Genomic DNA, 18423 nt, shown 5'->3' with positions numbered 1-18423 from the left:
ATACTTATTTCTTTACTACCCACAAGGGGCTAAACACAGAGATGACAAAAAGGACAGACAAACGAATTAAATCGATTACATCGACCCCAGTGCGTAAATGGTACTTAATTTATCGATCCCGAAAGAATGAAAGGCAAAGTCGACCTCGGCGGAATTTGAACTCAGAACGTAACGGCAGACGAAATACGGCTACGCATTTCGCCCGGCGTGCTAACGCAGTGATTTTCGACCAGGGTTCCGCCAATACAGTCCAGGGGTTCTGCAAGAAGTTACAAAACTGCTAAAATCGGCAGTAATTTTTAATTCTCCTGTGCAGATATGTGTGCAGAAGACTATTAAATTATTGCCCATGGGTTCCTCGAACCAGTAGAGTGTTTCCTTGGGGTTCCGCTCCAGCAAAAAGGTCGAAAAGCACTGTGCTAACGTTTCTGCCAGCTCGCCGCCTTTAATAGTAATCATATTCTTTTCTACTCTAGGCACAAGGCCCGAAATTTTGAGGGAGGGGACCAGTCGATCAGATCGACCCTAGTACGCAACTGGTCCTTAATTTATCGACCCCGAAAGGATGAAAGGCAAAGTCGACCTCGGCGGAATTTGAACTCAGAACGTAGCGGCAGACGAAATACCGCTAAGCATTTTGCCCGACGTGCTTACAATTAATTCTACTAGTAATCTTTTCTGCTATACGCACCCAGCCTGAAATTTTGAAGGAAGGGGTAAATCGATTATATCAACTCCAGTGTACAACTGGTACTTAGTTCATCGACTCCGATAGGATGAATGGCGACGTCCACTTCGACGGTATTTGAACTCGGAACGAGTAAAGACGGCCAACGATTAAATAGTAAGCCCGCTCAAGTACGTCGTTCTACAGTTTTATTTTCTCTTTCTTTCCTTGTTTTCTGTTTTGTGACAATTGCTATAATGAGCAATGAACGAACGACATTAACAAACTATAATTGCCAACGAAAGAGCCTGTATGTGGCGGTTCGTTCTGCTAAAAATAGCAGCCGCAAACACTCTGCCGTCTTACAAAGGGAAGGACACATTGAATAATAAATTAGGGCTAAGCTACACAAGGGATCAAAACTAACAGTAAATAATTACTATCAAAATTAATAAATAATAAGGCAAAATAAGATAAGCGTAACATGACAAGCATGGGAAAGTAGGATTGCGGTTGAGTGACCTGGGGTTAAACAATATCAACAGCAATTGTCAAACACTGCTCTGTGTTGACAATTCTAAGCTCTTGATTGTGGCACGTGCGCACGCCGACGTATCAGAAAACGTCTATCGTAATCCTTCAATTCTGTTTCTTTCTTACTCTCTTATTCTTTCTTTCTTTCTTTCTCTCTCTCTCTCACCTCATCCCCCTTCTTCTTTAATTATGATATACACACGCGCACATATATGTGTATATGTATGAATATTACGATCTCTATGTAGATAGATAATCGATTAGATAGATAGACAGATAAATAGATAGATTGATAGATAGATAGATAGATAGATAGATTGACTGATAGATTGATTGATAGATAGATTGATTGATAGATAGATAGATGGATAGATAGATGCGTGGATGGATACAGATATAGAAAATGAAACTAGTGACCTCTGTGTGTGTTTGTGTGAAATGAGTTCCGTAGCCTCACGATATAAACATCCCAGTTCCTTTTACTCATCCTCACTAACAGTAAAGATTCTTTCTCTCTCTCACACACACACACACACACATAGAAGTAAGTAAACAAACGTGAATACAGTTAAGCACATGAAGTCAGAGATATATAAGTATTTTATAAATACACATACACACACACATACACGCATACACACACACATACTCGCATGCACACATTATTACACAGGCAAGCTGGTCGTGTGTGTCATTTCGTCGGGGAAGTAACGTTCGTTTTTACCTGTTACGCTGCTTTATGATGAGGAAAGGGAATTCCTTATACGTTGGTTGGCGCTGATTGCCTCGCCGATGACACATTAACTTAGCTTAGGTGCCTGTCTTTTAGCCGGACTAGCACCGCCACTAAATTGATAACCATCATCATCATCGCTTGCTATCATTACAAAATCCCGGTAACGATTTTTTTTATTTTGCCGTCACACATCAGCAGCACCATCGCCGCCACCGCCACTATTATCACCACCACTACTACTACTACTACTACTACTACTACTTGTAGTACTACACATGCAACGGATGATTCTCAATTTACTATAAAAACTATACAAATAATAATAATAGCTTCGATGCAAAACTAGTTTTCGTGTTTTCTTCCCTGACTCTCGATACGTTCCTTTCAGTTTCGCAAGTAACATACACACACACACACACGTACATATACGTATTACACACTGACACGCACACACACACATACACTTATATAAACACAAGGACTTTACTATACGTACAACCAACACACATACACATGCATATAAACGTATATTACTGACACATGCACACATATACCTAAATACAAGGACTATACTCTCTATACGTAGGTACGTACGTACGTATATATATATATAATTTTTGTGTATAATCTACATATGTAAATAGGTAGATGTATATATATATATATATATATGTGTGTGTGTGTGTGCATCAGGAAATAAGTCTTACACATTTGATACAAACACACTTCAAAGCAGTGTTCACTAGTGCGACTAAGGTTACTAAATACTGCAAGCAACACAGACCGTGGCGTTTATAATCACTTCTAATACGACTACTACTACTACTAGTACAAATTACAAGTACCACCACCACCACTACTACAACTACTACTACTACTACTGATACAGAGACTAGTGTCTAGTATCATCAACAACAAACGATCATCTCTCAGCTGGGATAGAATCATTTCCTCCAGCCTTCTTTGCGGTGGTCAATCGTTTATTCACAACACTTGCTACCGAAAATGTGTAAGTCACAGTTCTTTTCTACTTTAATATCATTTCTTCTCTTTCAGAGTCTCTCCCTCTCTCTATATATATCTATCTATCTATCTCCATCTATCGAGATAGATAGATAGATAGATAGATAGATAGATAGATATTCGTGTATGTATGTACATGCATACAATATGTGCATGTAATACATATATATATATATATATACATTCGTACTTATAGATATTCGATATAAATATGTATGCATACGCATACATATTTTGTATGTATGCGTATATGTATATATATATATATATATATATATATATTCATACATATAGATATTCATGTATTTATGTATATGCATGCATATTTGTGTGTGTATACATGCACACACACACACACACACACACACACACATATATACACACATTAGTCGTGCACATTTGATACAAACATACATCAAAGATGTTTGTATTTATGTATATGCAGGCATATTTGTATGTATGCATATATATATATATATATATATAATATATATATATGAATACATGTAATATGTTCGTGTATGTATGTGCAAACATTTTTGTCTCTATAGATATTCGTGCGTGTGTGTATATATAATTCTACATACTTACTTGTATATATATATATATATATATATATTATGTGTGCATACATATTTCTATATATCTATCTATCTATCTGTCTGTCTGTATGTTCGTGTGTATATATATTCACATATTCGTTTGTATATACACTGTCACATATTCGTGTGTATTTGAGAGCTCATACGAATATGCATACATATGTAAACATATCCATTGGTGGGGAGAAGAAAAAAAATCACATTATACTGTAACAGAAAGTGAACCATGTATCTTCATATAAGAATGTTTATATGTGTTTTAGTTATTTACTTCAATGTAAAAATTACACCAGTTTTATTTAATAACTCTACAAGTAGTTTTATCATATTTAATGCGTTATTGTACGTTCAACTCGTTTTCGTCTGCTTGTCATCTTTGCCTTGTGTTTTTCTTTTCTCTACGATATGCGTATTCGGGTTGTATTTAGTTGCACACATTCATATATATGTGCTCTCATACACACACACACACACAACACACACACACGCACGCACACACACACACACACACATATATATATATATATATGCGCACACAGACACATATCTGCACACAGGCACGCACATACAAATATAAGTGTACTGACGCATATTATACTCACAAATATCAGTGCATACACACAACACACTCGAACATATATATATATATAATATATATATATATATATATATATATATATATATCAGAAATTAATAAATAAAACATATGTATATAGACATACATATATGTATGTACGTACCTACCTCTACATGTATATATACATGCATATATGGGTACAGGACACACACACACACACACACACACACATATATATATATATACACACACGCATACATAAATATAAATATAGGTGCACACACGCACATACATGCACAAATATAAATCTGCACACTCAGATACGTGTACACATGTATACACACACACATATTCGCACACACAATCTTGAATCTTAGATGTATGCACGCAAATATAAGTACACGCACGTACACACTCAATCTAATCGTGCACACACATACACATCAATGTATATACACAAATAATGGTACTCACACACACACACGCACGAATCAAGGAAAATAAACACAAATATAAGTTCATGCACACATATACACACGCAAACAGAAGTGCACACGCACACACACACATTTATGTATTAACACAAACGTATACACACAGTTATGAGTGCTCGTGCGCGCACACACACACATGGTGTTTATGTGTTTGTGTGCAACACTCTTCTATTTGTATATAACATCGTTTTTCTGAAATGCCTGTCAGCCTGTTGCAGCTTTTACAAACCCTTCGTCGTTCCCTCTTTCCTTCCCAAGCAAGACATACAAACATTCTATCTCACCAACTCTTTGAAAATCTTCAATCTTTCAATATCTATCAGTCTGTCTGTCTATCTGTATATCTATCTGTATATCTATCTGTATATCTATCTGTATATCTATCTGTATATCTATCTATCTATCTATCTATCTATCTATCTATCTATCTATCTATCTATCTATCCATTTCTCTGTCTGTCTATGTATGTATGTATGTATGTATGTATGTGTCTATCTGTCAATCTATCTGTCTCTATCTATCTATCTATCTATCTATCTATCTATCTGTGTCTATCTATCCGTCTATCTGTCTGTCTATCTACCTATCTGTGTATCTATCTATCTAGCTATCTGTGTGTGTGTATGTATGTATGTATGAATGTATGTATCTCTCTCTCTATCTATCTATCTATCTTAGTGTAGCTGTCTAGCTATCTGTCTGTTTGTATATCTGTCTGTCTGTCTGACTATCTGTATGCTTCTCTTATTCAATCCATCTGTCTATCTTTTCCTCTCTGCCTCTTTCTCTCACTCTCATAGAGTGATTCTCATGCGGTGATCTGTAGCACACAGGTATACTATGAAATATAGCTAGGTGTATGACAAATATAAAATTCTAGGAAAAATAAATGTGAAAAATGCAAACTGATTTCTAAAAAGAAAGCCCAGTTACTTTATTAAATGGAAAACGGAACAATAAATAAATAAACAAACAAATCAGTAAAACGAAAGAAACTTAAATGCATTCTGTAATGAAATAGGATGTTTATCTAAAGTGCATGCAAACACACAAGGAAGAATAAGAAAAATAAATCAGGAAAAAAAAACAACATTTAGTTCATGGTCCTCATTGATGATTACGGTTCATTTATTAAATTTAACAAATATAAAATTATTTTGAATTCTGTAAATTGCATATCGCATTTATGTTTTAGCTTATAAATATTATATGTATGGTGTAGACACCACTCACACACAAAAGCCGCTGATGTATTTGTTTGCATTAAAGTGAGGGGTAAAAATAAAAAAGTTCGGGAAGCCACTATTGGAAGACAAACGGTAGACCCCCCCCATCTCATTCGAGAAATAGCAACATATTCTTCCTCACTTTTCTTTTCTTTACTTTTATTTTTCTATTCGTCCTGTCTCTTCGTCTGTTTTTTTTTTTTTTTTTTTAACCCCGGTGATTCTGCTCATTCAAACTTAACCATTTATCCTGAACGTCTCTATCACATGCTTCCGTTTTCACTGCTCTTTTATAACAGCATCTTTTGTGCCATTTTCCCCAGTTATAACGTCCTGCCTGTCTGACTCTCTCAATTTTTCAATCACTCAGTAAAACATTTTGCACTTGATAATAATAATAATAATAATGGTTGCAATAATTATAATTATAGAGCATGTGTGTGTGCATAATTTACTTCGATCTCTCTCTCTCTCTACACACACACACACACACACAAATATGCGCTCACATATGAACCGGTGATAGAATGAATGAGAGAGAGGCAGAGAGAAAGAGATACGTAAACACTTTTTAATAAAAACATACATACATGCATTCTTGACTATGAATGCACATACATACACACACGTACATAACATATGCGTTGTCTTCCATATACTTTAAATATATATAATACTTGTGTACGCGTTTGTGTGTGTGTGTGTGTGAATGTGAATTGATTGCAATAGATAACTGTATAAATAGTGATTAAACGGATTTGCCTGCATGCACAAACAAAGAAGTATGCATTGTATGCATGCAAAATTATGCACACGCCGACAACATTCATACACACATATATGCAACACTGCAGATATAAGCAACTCCTTCAATTTACTATTGCACAAATGCAGTTTCGTGTACGTTCTATCTACATATGCATAAACATTGAACCGTACACGTATACAAACACATACATGTACGCAAGCACACGCATTCACAATACATATACACATAGATACATGAATACATACATATATAAATGTAGAGTGAGAGAGAAAGAGAGAAATATTTGTATTTGTAAGCATGTATCTTTTGTTTCAGTTATTGGACTTCGCCCATTCTGGGGCACTGTCTTGAGTTTAGTCGAGCGAATCGACCTCAGTGCTTATATTTCAAGTCTTGGACTTATTCTGTCGGTTCCTTATGCTGAAACGCTAGGTTACAGGGACGTAAACAAAAAAACACCGGCTGTCAAGCGATGGTGGGGAGGGACAAACACGAAGACAAAAATAGATACACACACACACACACACATGACGGGCCTGTTTCAGTTTCTGTTTACCAAAGGTTTTGGTCGACCTGGGGCTATAGTAGAAGACACTTGCCCGAGGTGCCATGTAGCTGGCCTGAACTCACAACCATGTGGTTGGGAACTAAGCTTCTTATCACTCAGTCACACACACACACACACAACAAACTGACCGAGTTGTTAGGACATATACTGCGAAGCATTATAGATGGTGTATAGCCGGTGTTCTGACTCCAGGATCAAATCCTGTGGAAGTCAACTTCACTTTTCACCCTTTCAGGAACAATGAATTAAGCACCAATACAGTGCTTGAGGCTGATTCTGCTTTCTATCACTCATTAGCAGAAATCCCCCGTGTTCAAATCAGGACAGGGATAGGTTCCATCCTGTTTAAAATTTTCAAGATATATCATGATGCCTTGAAAGTGTGCCTATGAATCTATCTGTAGCTGAGGAGCCAAGGCAGAAAGGAAGGACACATGTGCATAGTCATACACATATTCATATAAATAAATACATACCTATCTTTTATTATTTATTTATCATTTGACTGTGGCCAGGCTGGGGCATGACCTTGACGCATTTTAGTCAAATTGACCCCAGGACTTATATCTTTTTTAAGCCTAGTAGTATTGGTCTCTTTGAGGAACTTCTAAGTTACAGGGATGTAAACATACCATCACCGGTTGTCAAGTGGTGGTGGGGGACAAACATGGATACAAAGACACACACACATATATACACACACAACGGCTTCTTTCAGTTTCCATCTACCAAATTCACTCACATCTGGGACATCTGTATCTCAGTCTACATTTGCTCTACATAGACATATTATACCTTTTTGGAATTAGGATGATCTGAAGATTGAAAATCTGTCCCTCATTTTGAACATCCAGCATTGGGATCAGGTCTGGATGAGGATTTGCTATATGCTAACAGTTGAAAACTCAAATTTTAGTAGAACTCCAAAAATTTGCGAATACAAGTTTTCCATTTCAACTGAATTCAAAGTAATACTATATCGGTAGGGTGCCAATAAATGCTGTATTATTATTTTTCCTTTTAGTTTTGGGCTACAAGCCCAATTAGCCCTCTGCAAAAGCCAGCTTAAAAGCCCACATGTAGTGCAGCTTTTAAGTTAGCATATATATATATATATATATATCTTAAAAGACTCCCTTCAGTCACAAATGTCCATAGAATTACACATACATACAAACATACATACATAGTAAAGCCCCACTTCTGTCATGAATAACCATCGGATTGCACCTAGAAAGTTACTCTCCCAGGCACAAGTCCAGGCAAGGTTGTTTATGGAAGATCTGCAGTCGCCCATGCATACCAACCTCCCCTCTCCATGCCACCTCTGTTTTTCAAGGGGAAAGGCAAAGACCAATACAGCTCAGCATCAGTGACGGACGTCGCAACTCATTTCTGCAGCTGAGTGAACTGGAGCAACATCAAATTAAGTGTCTTGATCGAGAACGGAGCATGCTACCCAGTGCGGGAATCGAACTCACTACCCCATGATTGTGATATATACTGAGTATACAAAAGGACAGAAATCCAACGCAGAAGGTCCCTAATTCTTCATTAGTTATCAACCAGATGGTCTTACCCAGTTTTGCAACATTGATATACACAAAATTAGAACATACAAGGGAAGTGAGAGAGTAGACATTCATTCCATACAGATGTTTCATGATTTTGTTAGCTATATAATAGATATTACATCAATATTATCATGCATATTAATATACATATGAGTATATATGTGTATGTGTGTTTATATTACCATATGTACAAGGGGTCTGAAAAGGGAGCTAACAGACTAACCCCCCAGAACAATTCATGGTAGTTGAAAATATGCCACCTCATGATTCTTATACCTTCTATTTATATACATTCTCTCTACCATTGTATCTCTTGGATTTTCAGAACAATGCAAAGGTTTACCCTAACCTCAGCCAATGTCATTCTTGTTAGTCATACACTTGGCAGAGCAGGCAAGGTTATGTGGTAAGTTTACATCCCAACTACATGGTTTTGGGTTCAGTCTCACTGCTTGGCAGCTTGAGCATGTGTCTTCTACTGTAGCCTTGGGCCGATCAAAGCCTTGTGCATAGATTTGGAGGACGGAAACTGAAAGAAGGCAGTTGTGTGTGTTCACAGAGTGGATGCCGTTAGGAAGGGCATCCAGCAATAGAAACACTGCCAAATCAGACTGGAGCCTGGCGCAGCCTCCTGGCTTCCCAGACCCCGGTCAAACCGTCCAACCCATGCCAGCAGGGAAAACGGACGTTAAACGATTATGATGAGGATATATATATATATATATATAAATCAAGGGTAGGACAGAAAGAACTCAACAAATGGAAATCCAACAAAACACAATATGCAGAAAAATAGGCAACAACATAACAAGCAACAAACAGGACAAAAAAAAAAGATATACGGAACACAGCTGATTTCCTCATCAGTCAGTGTCTGGAAAATCCTAGCAGTTTCACACTTTTATACCTCTGAGACCACTCAAATTCAGTAGGTGCCAGAGACTTTAGCTAAAAGCATTAAGCTTCTGGGAAAAGCAAATGAATGTATACAAGAATGCAAACAAAAACAAGAAAGCTAGAATTATACACATACAACAGATGAACACCTTTCGGCTATACGACAGAAGGAAAATAATTACACATTTACAAATACAGATAAATAACAGAGAAGGATTTTTGACTATCAGACAAATGTAACGTAATGAAATAATAATGCAAATGCAACAGAAAAAGAATTATTTAGACAATGGACGTGTGTGTGTGTGTGTTCATGTGTCTTTGAGTCTGTGTTTGTCTCCCACCACCACTTGACAATCGGTGCTGGTGTGTTTATGTCCCTGCAGCTTAGCATTTCGGCTGAAGAGACTGATAAAAACAAAAATAAGTACTGGTGTCAATTTGTTCGAATAAAATAATTCCTCCAGGCATTGCCCCAGCATGGTCACATGCTAGTATTCTGCCTTGAAAGGTAAAACAAATAAAAAAGAGAAACAAAGATGTGTATATATACAGGAGTGGCTGTGTGGTAAGTAGCTTGCTTACCAACCACATGGTTCCGGGTTCAGTCCCACTGCGTGGCATCTTGGGCAAGTGTCTTCTGCTATAGCCCCAGGCTGACCAATGCCTTGTGAGTGGATTTGGTAGACGGAAACTGAAAGAAGCCCGTCGTATATATGTACATATATTTATATATATATGTATGTGTGTGTGTGTCTGTGTCCCCCTAGCATTGCTTGACAACCGATGCTGGTGTGTTTACGTCCCCGTCACTTAGCAGTTCGGCAAAAGAGACCGATAGAATAAGTACTGGGCTTACAAAGAATAAGTCCCGGGGTCGATTTGCTCGACTAAAGGCGGTGCTCCAGCATGGCCACAGTCAAATGACTGAAACAAGTAAAAGAGAAAAAGAAAGAAACATATATATATTTATATATATTTCACACACATACACTCCCTCAAACATAAGCATTAAACGTATACACACATTTAGGCAGATATATTGTTTGTCTAGTTTCTGGTTTCTCATATAGCTGTAGACATCCTTCCTTTGGTGTAAATATACTTCCGTCTTACTAGTTTCAAACCATTTTTTTTTTCCTTCTTGGTGAGGTGTGTGAAATGGGGAGTGGAAGTGGTTGTTATCTGAAAAATTATCTGTTTCTTTCCATATTCACATGAAGATGTACACAAGATCAGAATGCATCTTTGAATGTGAAAAGTATATTTTTATTACATCAGTTTATTCTGGAGGAAAGGATTAACTCCTGACCTCTTTGCAAACCCTCTGCGTCTTGTGCGATTAACATTTCTCTCGAGTTGCTGAAATATGATGGTTGTAGGAAAAAAAAAATGTTCTGTGGTAGACAGACTGAATGTTGTGGCTAGTAGGGTCTGGTGGAGAGGAAACACTTCAGATGTTGAGAAGTGAGATGCAGTGATGAGTGAAAACTCTTTATATATGGGATCAACCACAGAAGTACTCTATCCAGTGAGAGATATAAATATCGTTTAATATACATCAGATTTAAAATTGAGCTATCATAAATTTCATGCTTTATGACTGTATACAGCATACTATATAAGCTCTCCTGACTATAGTACTTATTGTAGCTCAAGTCTAAAACCCAGCTCTCACTCTCTCTCTATGTATACACACATACATACATACACATATATATATATATATATGTTTATATTTTGTGGAGGCATGTGGCTTAGTGGTGAGGGTGTTGGACCCATGATTATAAGATTGTGGTTTTGATTCCTGGACTGGGTGATGCATTGTGTTCTTGAGCAAAACCCTTCATTTCACATCGCTCCAGTCTACTCAGCTGGCAAAAATGAGTAATCTGGTGATAGACCAGTGTCCTAACCGAGTGGGGAATGTATATGCCATGAAACTGGAAAACTGGTCCTTATGACTCAACATGACTAGAGAAGGTAACTTTACTTTTCTACATACATGCACACAGATACACATACACTCATTTAAGTTTTCTTCAGGACCACCATGTTGCACCTTGGGTGTCTTCTACATACCTCACCTGACCAATGCTTTGTGAATGATTTTAGTTGACAGAAACTGGAGGCCTGTCATATATATATATTTATATATATATATATATGTGTGTGTGTATGTATATATATGTGTATATATATATTTATAGTTATATATATGTGTGTATATATATATATATATAATATATATATATATATATATATGTATGTCTGTGTGTATATGTTTGTCCCCCCAACATCGCTTGACAACTGATGCTGGTGTGTTTATGACCCCATAACTTAGTGGTTCGGCAAAAGAGACTGATAGAATAAATACTAGGCTTACAAAGAATAAGTTCTGGGGACAATTTACTTGACTAAAGGCAGTGCCCCAGCATGGCCGCAGTCAAATGACTGAAACAAGTAAAAGAATATATAATGTGTGTGTGTCTGTGTGTGTGCATGCATGCATGTCCTTGTGTTTATCATCACATGGCTGACAACTGATATTTATGTCCCTGTAAGTTAAAAAAAGTCTTCAATAAAATAAGTACCAAGCATAAAAAGGATAAGTAAAGGGGTAGATTTATTCAACTAAACTTTTCAAGGCAGAATCCTAGCATGGCTGTAGTCCAGTAGCTGAAACAAGTTAAAGAATAAATATAACATATTTTTTATTTCTTAACAAAGGTAAGCTCATACTCTGTAAGATGGTGTTGTCTTCATTTTTGACACCTTACCCCATATTGGTTTCAAATTTTAGCACAAGGCCAGCAATTTCAGGGTAAGGGGTTGAGTCAATTACATTGACCCCAGTGTTCAACTGGTACTTATTTTATCAACCCTGAAAGCATGAAAGGCAAAAAAATGACCTTGGTGGAATTGAAATTCTGAGCGTTAAGTTACCAGAAATACTGCTAAGCTTTTTATTCTAGCATGGTAATGATTTTGCCAGCTCGCCACTTTAACACCTCCTACTTCATATTACTTCTCTTTCATTTCTTGTCATTGCTTCAGTTATGCCAGAGTGATATAGAAGACTACAACATTGTTTTAGCTGATTTTAGGATTGTTGTCTGGTTTTCTTCTAGGATAGTCAGTATTTTGATGTCACTCTAATTTCCTGTTGACGTCAAGAACATGCAATCTCTGCATCTGCCAGTGCAAGTTTCCTTTCACTTTCTGAGACTTCCATTATGCACACGGATATAAATGAATGTATCTTTGTGTTTTTTTTACTTGTTTCAGTCATTAGATTAAGGCCATGCTGGGGCACTGCCTTGAAGAATTTTTAGTCAAATGAATCAACCCCAATACTTTTCTATTTTTTTAAAGCCTGGTTCTTATTCTATTGGTCCCTTATATTGATGTACTAAGTTATGGGGAGGTAAACACACCAACACCAATTGTGAAGCGGTGGTGGGGTACAAACACAGACACATACACACGCACACACACACACACATGCACACACCACACATGCATACACACACACACACACACACACAGAGGCACACACTTACATACACACACACACACTTATATATATACATCACGGGCTTCTTTCAGTTTCTCCCTACCAAGTCCACTCACGAGATTAAATATTATATATATATATAATGTGTGTGTGTGTGCATCCATGCATGTCTTTGTCAGCACATGGTTGACAACTGATTTTTATGCCCCCGTATCTTAAAAAAAGGCTCAATAAACACACACATACACACACACATATATATATACATACATACATATATATATATATATATATATATATATATATATATATATATACATACATATATATGACGGGTTTCTTTCAGTTTCTCTCTACTAAATCCACTCACAAGGTTGTGGTCAGCCTGAGGCTATAGCAGAAGACACTTGCCCAATGTGTCATGCAGTGGCACTAAACCTGGAACCATGTGGTTAGGAAGCAAGCTTCTTACCACACAGCCACACCTGCACCTATGCCAACCATTTTCATACCAACCCACCTGAGATCACCTCTAGTTCTATGATAAAGACTATGTTTAAAGTGATCTAAATTAAAAATCTTCCCTCAAAATTCTGTTTTGCTTAATGTTCTAAATACCAGCCTTATAATGACAAGGTTGTTTTGCTAAGTTCTTCGTTTTCAAAATTAATGGGAACAATGCCTATGTATCCTTTATCTCATACTTGTTTCTGTCATTAGACTGCAGCCATGCTATGGCACTGCTTTGAAGAACTTTTAGTCATATAATGTTTTGACCCCAGTGCTTATATTTTTTTAAATCCTGGTACTCATTCAATTGGTCTCTTTTGCCTAACAGCTAAGTTACAAGGCTGTAAATATATCTACACCAGTTGTCAAATGGTGATAGGGGACAAACACAGTCACAAAAACTCACACACACACATATCTATGAAGGGCTTTTCTCAGGTTCTGTCTACCACATCCACTCACAAAGCTTTGGTCGGCCTGAGGCTATAGTAGAAGACACTTGCCCAAGATGTCATGCAGTGGGACTGAACCCAGAACCATGTGGTTGAGAAGCCAGGTTAAATCAACTGGTCATATGGCACCTGCCACTGATTACAGCTCTTGTAAAGTACTTTAAAGAGCTTGAATTTAATTTATGCTAAGCTTACTATTTCTAAGCTCTTTATTGTTGAAGAGTTTATCTGATTCAAGTATGGTTGTGTTGATTTCATTGCATGATATCTTTGGCAAATGTCCTTCATCATAGCTATGAAATAACCAAAGTGATAGGAATGAAATTTGCATTGGTGTATCTAATGTGTGTGTATGTGCATGTGTGTGCTGCTCAGGACAGTCCCTAAATTTGAATCCCCATCATAGGACCCCTAAACCTATACAGACTTATAAAGCAGACCCCCAAAAGTGCTTCCCTCATAAAAACATCACCCAGAGCAGACATCCCCCTCATCCTAGCTCTACTATTGGAAATTTGATAGATGGAAATGGTGTAGAACCCTTATAGTTCAAATTTTCCATTTTGGAAGTAGCAGAATTTTTACCTCAACTGGTTTAACCCTTCAAGCATTTAAACAATCATATCTAGCCCAAATATCCTGTTTCATGTTCAAACTGGCCAGGTCTAGCCTCTCACATCTACCCTACAATGTCATTCTAAAAGTATATACAGACACATCACTGAAATCCCAAAGCTATGAGATAATGCATGATTAAATCAAAACTATGTGAATAAATAAACAATACATTTGATAGAATAATCTGAATGCTAAAGAGTTAACATGGCCAAGGCACTTCCCTTCACATTGCTCCAGTATGATCAGCTGTAATGAGTTCATATTAATCGTCTGGAAACCGTTCAGCGACGTGCAACCAAGAGAATACCCTCTATCAGGCATTTGCCATATTCTGAACGCCTTACTTCTCTGGGCATGGATACATTAAAACACTGACGTCTGGCAGCTGACTTGGCAGACACCCATAAAATTATTAACCATCTTACAAACAATAACTCTGAGCACCTTTTCAAACTCCACGTGTCTAACACCCATGGACATGTTTACAAAGTCAGAAAATAGCACAACTTCCATGACTTTCAGAAACATTTTTTCATGCTAAGAGTTGCTGAAGTATGGAACAAACTGCCGACATCAGTTGTTAGTTGGCGGAGCACTGCATCCTTCAAAACTTCCATGCTTCCTGAGATTCACCAACACTACACCTGATTTTCTCTTCTCCATACACACGCAACCATGTATCTGACTCATACACTGTTCACTTTCCAGATATTTGTACATTACTGCATATACTTTATATGCACTTTTGACAAGTTGTGGTGCACCTGAGCACTGTATACAATAATTTCATTATCATTATTATACTGATGCAACTCTCTCTCTCTCCAACTAGCACATCTTGGATATTCCACTTGGTGAAGGGTGAGAAGATCCAAGAGGTTGTTTATGTTGCTTGTGACTACACAGGTGTCTAAAACAATTAGAAAGAACATGGTACATGCCACCAAAGCATTGTTTGTGAGAGATGTCTGGCTCTGCTGTCTGATACAGTGTTGTGTGACAGCTTACTTCATCTGCGATGAAAGTGACTTCCAATCATATAAGAAACAAATTATTAGTCAGGTCACTATCTGGCTGCCTTCAGGCTTCATATTAATATGAAGCCGATAGCTGAAAGGCTGGAATAAAGAAAACAATACAGGTCAGCTGGGTTGTTAAAAAAAAATTTGCTGTTATGACATTATTTGGACTTTTGTTGCTGCAAGGAAATAAATCATAATTGATTTAATGATAATGATGAGATAAAAACAAGTAAAGCTTTGAAAAAAGTAATATTCATCTTGGCAAATTCTGTTTACTGAATATATATATGTGTAATCATAAATTGGAGAACTAAATAATCTGTGAATTAATTTATATTCAACAATCCATTTATTCAGTGAATACAAATATAAACCTAGATAGTTCTAGATGTCTGATGACACAGAGTTGCTTTCATGTCTGTATATTATAAATTTGTAGCAGAAACATGCTCACAGTTTGGCTCTTTACCTTTAAGTACCCACATTTTGACGTCCATCCCATCACATGACGGACTGACCAACATTATCCATCAACTCAACATTCAGCTGTTAAAATCTTACAAAAATACTTCATACAACTTTCTGAAAATACATATTTAGTTTAAAGAATATGGATGGCACCTGAGCCTTTGCAGGCTGTCCTAGAAGACCTTAGTGATTGGTATTGCTGATATTCAGTTTGAAATTCTTTAGACTGTAGATAAAAACATGGTCAGGGAGAGAATTTTCAGGGATGGGTAAATCAATTAAATTGACTCCAGTATTCAATTGGTACTTATTTTATTGACCCTAAAAGGATGAAAGGCAAAGTCGATTTCAGAGGAATTTAAAGAATATAAAGATGGACAAAATGCCACCAAGCATTTTGCCCAGCATGCTAAAGATTTTGCCAGCTCACTGCCTTAAATGTTAGGAATTACTAACTGAAATGAACCCTAGCTGTTGCTTTTACTCTATATCAGCCCTGATAGGGTACACCTCTAATCAGAAGAATTTCAACTGTAACCATCCTGTCTTGTTAGGAATATGGCCAAGATTTACTTATGTAATCTACCTCTTCTATATTTTTATAACGGTAGGATGTATGATCTGAGGGGGATTTAGCTGTAATTTCTAGTAAGCTGAATGACTTCATAGAAACCTGTTGATAAACCATTTTCTTTGTGGGCTCTAGCTCTTGTAATTTGTTTGTGATGGAAAAAATGAACTTAATATCCAGGGGTTTAGTTTTGGAGAGCATGTTTCATTGGAAGGTCTTGCTCTTATACTGGGTGGTGGTTAGATTGTTTGTGCAGTTGTTATCGTTTAACCCTGTTCAAGAACAGCTGTGATCAAGCATGTTCTATCTGTGATCATAACATTTTTCCCTATATCCATGATTACACTTTCTAAAATGTCCTTTTTTTTTTATTAGACTCTAGGACATTAGTTAAGCGAGATTTAACTGTTACTTTTAATAGCATGAGTAACCATGTCGAACCACCCTTGTTGGCTTGATAGATTGCATATATGACATATATCATCAAGTGTTCTGTTTATACTGAGTATTATTGCTATTGGCTTTCAAATAGTTTTCTAAAGCTGAGACCATTTTTTTAACCTTGCGTTATGTAGAAAATAGCAACAAGAACAATCTTCTGAATGGTTCTGGCTCAATAAATATTGAAAAGTAACTGCTAAACAGAATATTTATGATGCCATGATGATCAACAATAATTGTTCCCATCACTTTAGAGATATCAATAAGAAGGATACTATTCTTCAATTCCTAGTTAAGTCTTTGAGCAAACCTACGATTAAAAGTATTCCTGTTGTGTTTTATTTCGTAAAAAATGGCAAGGGTTGCTGCTGTTTCTGTCAGGTTCAGCAACAGTGTGACACAGTGTTTTTCAACTCTTTCTGTATTGTTTATCCTTTTAGCTTCATGGATTTTACAATTTAGCTCCTTATTCCATGCAAAAATCTGTACTAGGTAATTGTGTACATACCAGGCTACAGTTTACTCTTTTACTCTTTTACTTGTTTCAGTCATTTGACTGTGGCCATGCTGGAGCACTGCCTTTAGTCGAGCAAATCGACCCCAAGACTTATTCTTTGTAAGCCTAGTACTTATTCTATCCGTCTATTTTGCCGAACCGCTAAGTTACGGGGATGTAAACACACCAGCATCAGTTGTCATGTGATGTTGGGGGCACAAACATAAACACACAAACACACACACACACATATACACATTGACAACTCCTGTCCCAAGACTGGGGTATGATGGTGTGTGACTCTATGCTAATCAGTTTCAGTGGCCCTTTGATGCTTTCTAGGCTGTTTGCATGCCCAGCAGCGGCACAGTCCCATATTTAAAGACAGTACTCCATTGTGGATTTTACCTGAGCATTGCAGAGAGCTTGTATTTGTTGGTAACTAAAGTAACCCAGAAGAGAGAAAGACCAGATTTTGCTATAATGAAGATATGTGTCCGTTGGGAAGGTCTTCACTGCGTGGTTAAACCTGAGATGGCTGGACATTACAGATGAGAATGCTTGGATGAAGATTTGTAATAAATACCTATCTGCCATACTATATCATTATGCTTTTATGCATGTGCACATATACATGCACACACATGTATATGCAGGTGT

At 36.9% G+C, this 18423-nt stretch overlaps 1 long non-coding RNA gene across 1 annotated transcript in view; it reads left to right on the top strand.

Moving 5' to 3' along the window:
• Positions 1–1628: 1628 nt before the first annotated feature.
• Positions 1629–18423, top strand: part of LOC115232518 — a 293191-nt gene continuing 276396 nt past the window's right edge. Inside the window, exon 1 of the long non-coding RNA XR_003883638.2 lies at positions 1629–2946. This is a non-coding gene — a long non-coding RNA (uncharacterized LOC115232518). The remainder of the gene's footprint in view (positions 2947–18423) is intronic.

Source organism: Octopus sinensis, linkage group LG2, assembly GCF_006345805.1.
Source record: "Octopus sinensis linkage group LG2, ASM634580v1, whole genome shotgun sequence".
NCBI lineage: Eukaryota > Metazoa > Mollusca > Cephalopoda > Octopoda > Octopodidae > Octopus > Octopus sinensis.
Note: the sequence above shows the minus strand (reverse complement) of the source record. Positions and strands in the feature narration are given on the sequence as shown.